This window comes from Pungitius pungitius, chromosome 12, assembly GCF_949316345.1.
Source record: "Pungitius pungitius chromosome 12, fPunPun2.1, whole genome shotgun sequence".
Taxonomy (NCBI): domain Eukaryota; kingdom Metazoa; phylum Chordata; class Actinopteri; order Perciformes; family Gasterosteidae; genus Pungitius; species Pungitius pungitius.
The window spans coordinates 3,665,429-3,673,751 of record NC_084911.1 but is presented as its reverse complement, the minus strand read 5'-3'; the positions used below and the strand labels follow the sequence as shown (position 1 = coordinate 3,673,751).

At 44.3% G+C, this 8,323-nt stretch overlaps 1 long non-coding RNA gene across 1 annotated transcript in view; it reads right to left on the bottom strand.

Moving 5' to 3' along the window:
• Window positions 1-2,753: 2,753 nt before the first annotated feature.
• The window catches only part of LOC134133000 (uncharacterized), a 13,114-nt gene continuing 7,544 nt past the window's right edge, over window positions 2,754-8,323 (bottom strand). The window contains exon 3 of the long non-coding RNA XR_009957148.1: window positions 2,754-2,906. This is a non-coding gene — a long non-coding RNA (uncharacterized LOC134133000). The remainder of the gene's footprint in view (window positions 2,907-8,323) is intronic.

The window sequence follows — 8,323 nt, the reverse complement described above, 5'->3', positions numbered from 1 at the left end:
GTGTGTGTGTGTGTGTGTGTGTGTGTGCTGCTGGGGAAGAAGGGAGCCAAGAATCGCTTTCACTGCTTGACAAATATGGCAAATAATTATCAATTATAAATTACAAAAGTTTGGATCATCAGCACTGAGTGTGGTTTTGTGCGTTCCAGTCTCAGTTAGTTGTTGCAGCTTCGTGGCTGGTTGTGTTTTGCGGGTTATTTTTACAACCATGACAATCCCTCATTTGTCAAATGACATTCTCTTCTGAGCTTTACTGAGTTAAAATCCTTTAATCTGAATTCATTATTTAGTCATTTACCCACTGAACAGTGTCTCTATTTTATTTATAATTAGTATTCCCGAAAGACCTTGATAGAAAGTGATTGGAAATTATCCGGAATGTATGGATCAAGGGAATAAAATCCTATCAAATATCCTCCTCAGTCTGGGTATTACTACACTAAAATATTATTAATATTATTATTATATTATTAATATTATTATATTATTTACCTCCAGGTAAAGACACAAGAAATGAACTACTGGAATGCTCATAACACACACACACACACACACACACACACAGCAGTCTCGCTGTCATGGACTTCTCTGTTATATTTGTATTTCATTTAATTGTTTCATCTGACATTTTATCTGATGTGACTTGAAGTGCTTTTAAGTTGCGTCTTTGAATAGTCGTCATCTCGTTCTTTTCCGGCCCTTCATTCGCTGCGATGTCACTTTTGATTACAACATAAATAAAGACATATTTCGTGATTATTATTACACATTGCTAGTTCAGAAATCTTGTATTTCTGCAAACTGCAATACAATCGTGATTTATAAAGAATTCATCTGCTTTGTGAGACCATTTGATCTGGAAGCCGTCACCACATCGGTGGCTTCTGGGAAGAGAGTCGTCAGTCTGTCACACTCGGTAACGGATACGCACACGGTGGCTGACACGCAAAAACACACACACACACACACACACACACACACACACAGGCAGGCAGTGCACAGCGTTGTGTACTTGGCTCATTCTCTGCTGAATGCAAAGAAACACTTGCTACTGTTATGTTCATGCTGTGGAAGACAATTTTTTTCCTCTCTAACGAGGCTTGATCACGCGTTTATAGATTTAATTAAAACTGTCACAATGGACTTAATTTGTTGGTGTGATTTGCTGAAGCTGAAGGCAGATCCGTCACAACTACTGACACAGTTTAATGTAACTTAAGTCAGTTTTCTGGTAATCTCCTGGGCTCAATACAGAATATAAAATACCCGGGTGGAAACATTTCTGTGATTTCTAGTTTAGAAAAGTTTAGAAAATAATTAGCAAGAAGCCATAAGAAAATACAGCATTAGCACATTATAAGCTTTCATAAGCGTTCAACATCAAACCTAAACCTTAACTTCCTGCTCTACGTAGTCATTACACCTTCAAGTGAAAATAAAAAAAATGAACCACAAATGATGCACAATGAATACCGAAACACACATAAACACACAAAACACGAGTACAACTATCTTGCTCCATCCTCTGTTGCCGTTGCCCCATAATCTGAATTGACGTTTTATCCAACGAGGTGAACGCAATCTGTGCATAAATAGACTCTACACATAAATGTACAACAAAGTAGGTTTTTACCCTCTCAGGGGACTCATTACTTATTTCTGAATGCATGCCACTGGCAGGCAGAGGAAATCTCCATAAATATATGCATTATACACTGCAGCCTGCAAAGAAATGTGCAGTGTTGCAGCTGGCGACCTACACGTCCAGTGCGCATTCCTTCACTCCGCTTCGGGCTGCTGCACCGACGCGCAACCGGTCCTCACACATTCATCCCCGTGCGTTACCCGCCCCCCGAGCACAGGGTCGCACTCGAAAGGTCAGGAGTGCAGCGTCCCTCTCACACGTGTGAATCGTGAAGCGATCAATGGAATAAGTGTTCAATTATTCGAATGTAAAGTCTGATATTGAAGCAATGATTGAAATGTATTGTAGCAGATTCCTCCTCCGTTTTCAAGGATTTAGTCGTTTAACGCATCCGTTTGATGCTTCCTTAAAAGGAAAAGAGAGAGAAGTGTGTGTTTCCAGTTTTTTTTTTTAAATAACCAACAATTGGTCAAAGCCAAAAGGGTTTAAATGAGGAATGCTAACAGTTCCAAAAAGACACTTTTACAATGGTGTTGGTCCTACAGATTCACAAGAATCATTTGCGTAAGTGTATTCAAATGAAGATTTAAAAATATCCAAGCTTAAATAGGAAAGTCAAATACACACACACGCACACACACACACACACACACACTCCGATACAGTATATTTATATGAATTAAACACCTTCTATTTGGCTCCTAACACCAAATTTAATTAGCATCTCTGGTGCTCAAAATAATCTCAATTCCTCAGTGCGAATAAAATGAATTTGCTGAAACAGTGAGCCGTGATTGTGAGTGTGTGTGCGAGTGTGTGCGTGTGTGTGAGTGTGTGAGTGTGGCGTCATGCATGTCCACACACTCAGTGCCGTCCCCACAGACGTTCACTGTTTCTGTGTTTGTTCCATCTGCAGTTCTTACCCTCCTCCTCCACTGGTGAGTTACAGACAGACACACACTCAGGTGGCGGGGGGGGGGGGGGGGGGATCTTACCCTTCTGGTCTGAAAAAAGAAAGAAAAAAAAAAGAGAAAGAAGAATAATTTATTATAAAATGTAACAATCCCTGTCATAACATTTTATTAAAAAATAAGAGGTATCAGCTCTCTGTGGTTGTTGTGGTTTATCTCTATAAAAGCTGATTATTGTGTGCGTGACTCAGAAATAAATTGGATTTCCGGAGCAGAGCTTGTGGGCTCAGATTAGACGCCATGAAGGAACTTACCAGCAGGGGCTGCTGCAGTCTCATCGCCCTTGGCTGCTGCAATTAAAGACAAATGATTTCAAATAAATGGCGCATTCTCATTGTTTCATATCATAGATCACAGCTCAGGGTTTGGAGAGTCATGGCTTCCAGAGCCGAGACTCTTCACTATCCAAAGAGAGGCGTCTTGTGCTCTGAAACCCTGAGGAGACAGCGACTAATACTCATTTATAGCCATAACTGAGGGCACTTGTTCCGCGCTGTATAAATATGAAATAATATGCACCGTGTTTAGAAATCAGGCGCCTTTAAAAACACACAACTCATGTAAATACGCTCATTTCAGTGACACAACGATGCGCTGAGAAGCAACCGCGCGGGGGGAACCTCGCGTTATGCACCTCTTCCTGATTTCGGTGGGATTCCCTCTGGCAAAAGATGTAGAATATTGGATATCAACGCATTTCAGCGCATGCTTCAGATGAGAAATGGTTTAGAGAAGCAGAGATCATGAGGAATAATTTGGGCATAACAAAATGAACTGAAACGTGGGCCTCAAGACAAAAATGTTCCAGGATCCCAGGATCTGGGTCACTTCAAAAGCTCAAGGGCGTCCAATGAGATGGCAGATTAAGCGGAAGTTTCTCCAAGCGCTGCGCTGCACGGTAACGAATCAGCCGCCCCGCGCCGCTCCGCGGGGCCCCTGTTAGCCCCGTTGGCCCCGTTGGCCCCGTTGGCCCCGCTGGGGGGCGGCGTCGAAAGCTTCGGGCAAAGCAAACGTGTGTTTCATAAGAGGGACAAGCCAGAGGAACGAAAACATGCCGAAAGAAAGCGTGCCCCACGAGGCCTTTTAACAGTGGGTCTAAGGTATCAGGGTCCGGCCCTGGCCTTGGCTCCCCATCGGGGTAACACTTCTATTCTGGATATGGTTTGTTTTCCAGGCAGCGATATCCCTTAATGCCGCTCTCAGCACCTCGATCCCAGAGGGGACCCGTGACGCATCGTGCAGTGAAACCTCTCTTTTGGGCCCCCCGGTGCTGCAAAAAAAAAATATCAATCAAAGTGATTACAGGCGGGGATTTGATTTCTGACATCACGTGGCAGAAGAGCGCAGAGGGCCCCAGCGGTTAAAGCGTGGTCAAAGCGTGTGGGTTGTTGTTGGCAGCTCAGCGACATTGGAAATGATGTGGTGCCACTGGGAGCTTTCTCACTGAAAAGAGATGCAAAATATGAAGATGCTAAGTGCAGTAGTGCTTCCACACAAAAACATTTTTGGACTGTCTACGTCACGGCTGCCCCCTCAGCAGATGATTAAACGTGGAATTTGTAGATGTTGTCAGGATGCCCCTCGCATGTCTAATTTAAGAGCTTTTAACTGCTCTCTTTTGCCTAATAAATAGTGTGAGGTTCTCCATGTCCCAAGCGAACGATCGGAGGAAAGAAATGCCAAGTATTATGCAAACCTCAAAACACCACAGGGAGCTAATATTTAAAGCCTTTAAAGCCACTCTTTATGGCCCAATTTAAACAAAAAGGTAAATGAATGTGATGCCAAAGGATGGCAAAGATAATAAAAATGTTCCTCTCAGAGGCCCACATCTGAACCCTGGTCCCGGGATCATCGAGGGCGGTGGGCTTTATCGTCGTGGTAACATGAATGTTTTGCGCACAGTTCCATTACAATCCGTCTTTTAGTCCGAGGTGTATTTCTGTCTGGGCCAAAATGATGGAGTGACGGACCGTCTGACCGATTTCCAGCCATAAAGCCACGTCGCTGGCGTCGCTATAAATAACCAGCGTGACAGGAAAGGACGGGACGTTATACGGTCCGGGACGGAAAGGGCAGGAGTCTGGTTTCATCGGTTCCATTCGCTCATTTTAATTTGAGCGGATCCGATCCGCAGCATCTCGATTGGAGGAAGGTGTGAGATTTTTCTCTAGTGAAGCTCCACTTTGTTATTTAAGTTGCATACGGGGTGCATTTGAAAAAAGAAAAAAAAAGTGCTTCTCCTTCAGCCCACTTCCTTAGCTCCTCTCTCTGTCTTCTTTTATCCGTCTGTCCGTCCTGAGAAAATCTGTTAAGCCCCCCCCCCCCCCCCCCCCCCCCCCCGGCGCCGAGGGTAATGTACAGCTGATGAACACGCGGATCCATCCTCGCTCTCATTAGCGCGCATGCTTCCCCCGGTGCACGTCATTTCCCTCTACAGCTGTCCGTCTCCCCGTCTTCCAGGTATCTGCTAAATGGGTAACGTCTCCTGCGGTCTCCGGTGCTTTTTCCTCTCCACTTAATGCAAATCCCTACCCTCAGCACCTTTTTTTTTTTTTTTTCATCCCACCGTTTCTTTGTCCTACTTTAATCCGCATCCACTTTTCTTCATGAAGAGGAAAAAAAAAAAAAGAACAGGTACTGGTGAGCCCAAGAGTTGAGGACTGAAACATGGAGGCCCGAGAAGAATGAGCAAGGCCAGCGGAGGGAGGGTCGGGGGTTTGGGTTGTTAGGGAGATGAGACCTTCATCATGTGACATTCGGGCTGAAAGATCATTTTGGTTACTTGTTTTTTGCTGACCCGGAGTCAGTTCTTCCTTTGAATACACGCGTGACCTCAAGCTCTCTCCTTATAGACCGTTTCTACTATGAAAGTGTATCACTAACATGGCTTTATAGCTTTAATGCTATAAAATATGACTCTGGCATTTTACGAATAAAGACTATGTGACGATACCAAAGTTCGGATTCCTGTGTTTGAAACCACCACGTGTTGGTTTGAAAACCATTCAAAGAGCAGAGCACTAAAATGGCTGTGGTTGGGGAATTTTTTTTAAAGATACTAAAAGATGTATGCATTCTCGAATCTTAATTTAAGGGTCCACTAAATAGCACAGAATGATTTATACATTTTGCACTGGATTCCAACGTGAGACATGTTTTATTCAAAAAGTGCTTTTCAACAGCAAGTTCCGAGTCTGATTGCAGAACCAGCCCCAATTATCTTAACTACATTTAGTATTAACCATTTAATGGCAGACGCTATCGTTCATTCACCTGACGAATTCCTTCCTCTTTTAGCTCTATTTTTGGTCCCCACCGACCCGTGGGGGAAATGGCTGTGTCTTCAGCAGCTAAAAGCTTATATATATGTTCTAGTGTGCAGTTAATTCATCCATTCACTGATGATTATGCTTACCCGGAGATCATTACAATGAGAACCAACAGTCTGTATGATGTTCCTTGAGGATTGTTTTGTCACACGCTACGAACTCTTTCTACTGGAAAACAAAGAGTAGATTTAGATGCCTTTGCTGAGCCTCTCCACGGGCTCGCTCTGCCGTTCCCGCGCTCTGCTTCTGGCTCTCTCTCTCTCTCTCTCTCTCTCTCCTCCCGTTTTGCTTTTGAAGGGCAGCCTCTGTGGAACGCGCTTTGTTAATCTCTCCTGACATTTCCCTGTCTTCCTTTGCTACTTTCGTCTCCCGTTCAGTCGGTTAAGCCAAAAGGAGTCAGGCCCCGATCCGAACATTAGAGTATCTAAATCACTCTCTCATCGCTGAGCGGAAGCCAAAAAGGCCACGAATCCTCGCGGGCGTTTGTTTGTTTGAAAGTGGGTGTTTTTTTTAATGCAATGAAACGGCGGTTTCTTTCTTTCATTCTTTCTTTCTTTCTTTCTTTCGAAGGCTGGTTCCGTTTCTACCGGAGCTTGGTGCTGTAAGGACTGCGGAGTGCATTAAAGTCACTTTAGCGCGTCAAGGACGGCTAGCTGCGGCGGCTAGCGGCGGCGGCTAGCTGCGGCGGCTAGCTGGAGCGCGGGCTCCTTCGCGAGCCGGCCACAGGTGCCACGTCGAGCTCGTGTCACCGCCACGTGGCGGGAGTCTAGACGTCTGGGCACGCACATGCGACTGGTGGCGGGTTTTCCTTGAGGGGTTTGATGTGCTCCGGATGCAAGGAACCGGTGTGGGGGGGGGGGGGGGGGATGCTTCATCCGAGTTTCACTTGTGCCGTAAATATTTCCTTTGGATGCCCCGAGTTCGTTTGTCGGCAGATGGCAACTCTTGAAAGCAGAACGAACGGAAGCCCCAAGGTACACGTTGCCAAAGAAATCCGTTTCAACCAAGAAAGTAAACATCTGGGCGTCTTAACTGATCGTGCTAAGCTACAAAAATATTCACGTCAGCTGTGTCGATTAATTCCATAATTTTATTCTCAAACATTTTCCGCAAAAGACGTGGCTTTGCTTGTTTCTCTTCTCTTTTTAATGTTAAAAGCAAACTGAAGACGAAAAGGTGTAAGAGAGATTATTGTCAAACGAGGACTTCACACATGAAGATTAGCGGCTCATAAAAATGACTGTAAAATGTCTTGGATTTCTGTGGAGCAAGCTACTCGGTAAAAATAACCCCATTGCAGTCATCGGGGTTATCTCCACTTGGCTGTCAAGAGAGGACCTTTTAAAAAGAAATCCCGCTATCGAGTTGCATTGTGGGAAATGTAGAGTCCACATTTTTGGAGCTTATGGCTGCATTGGATTTCATCTTTCTTTAATATATATTACATGATATTGTAGACAGTCCCTCAAGATGGTTTGATTCCCAAATTTTGTTTCAAAATGAACAATGACATCTGCATAGATTAAACTCAGCATCACTGCGTCTGCGGGGAGATTTTTAGTCACACGACTCAAATCCACTTCAATTTCTATGCGTATTCAGCGCTTTAAAAGCACTGTAATCCCACTTTAAAAGTGACTCATTTTATCATTATCCCCGTGGTGACACACCACCAAGCTGCTGCCGTTTCTCTATTTACACAATGTTCAAATATACATCATCAAAATGGGGGGGGGGGGGGGGGGGGGCTATTGACAGTAGAGCAGGTGGAGAAGACCAACATACAAATAGTCCACGCCAGGTTTCCCCCGTTTTACGATGTCGATGAAATATGGCGCTGACGGCAGAGTCGGGCTGCACTTAAGCCTCGTGCCTCCCTCCTACTCCATCAACTGCCAGGTGGATTTTACGGTCTTGATGATCTGACTAATTATCGTGGACTGAGTGGAGCGTCCCCCCCCCCCGGCTGGATAATTTTAAAGGAGTTCTTTTTCTTGTCAACCTGCTTGAGAACTTCAACCCTCTCAGCCAACTTCTCTGTTAGATCCGGTGTGGGTTAAACGTTTTTGCTGAAAAAAAGATATCGACACGATAAATCTATGATTGTAATTTCCCAAATCCCAAAAAATGCAAAGTAACAAATTCATAACACCTGAGACAATTTTTTAAAATAATGTATTGGGTTGAGAGAAGGAAATGTGAGGATCTGTCTGACAAACTCCCTCCAAAACGTCATGTTTTTTTTCTTCATCCTTCTCTATCAAGTAATCCAGAACATCAATGGGATCATGTATGTGTGCGTTCCAGTTATTCACCGCAGGACACCAAACTGTTGAGGTTGTTCTTTTGTCTTTTCATGAAGCCGCTGAATTAGG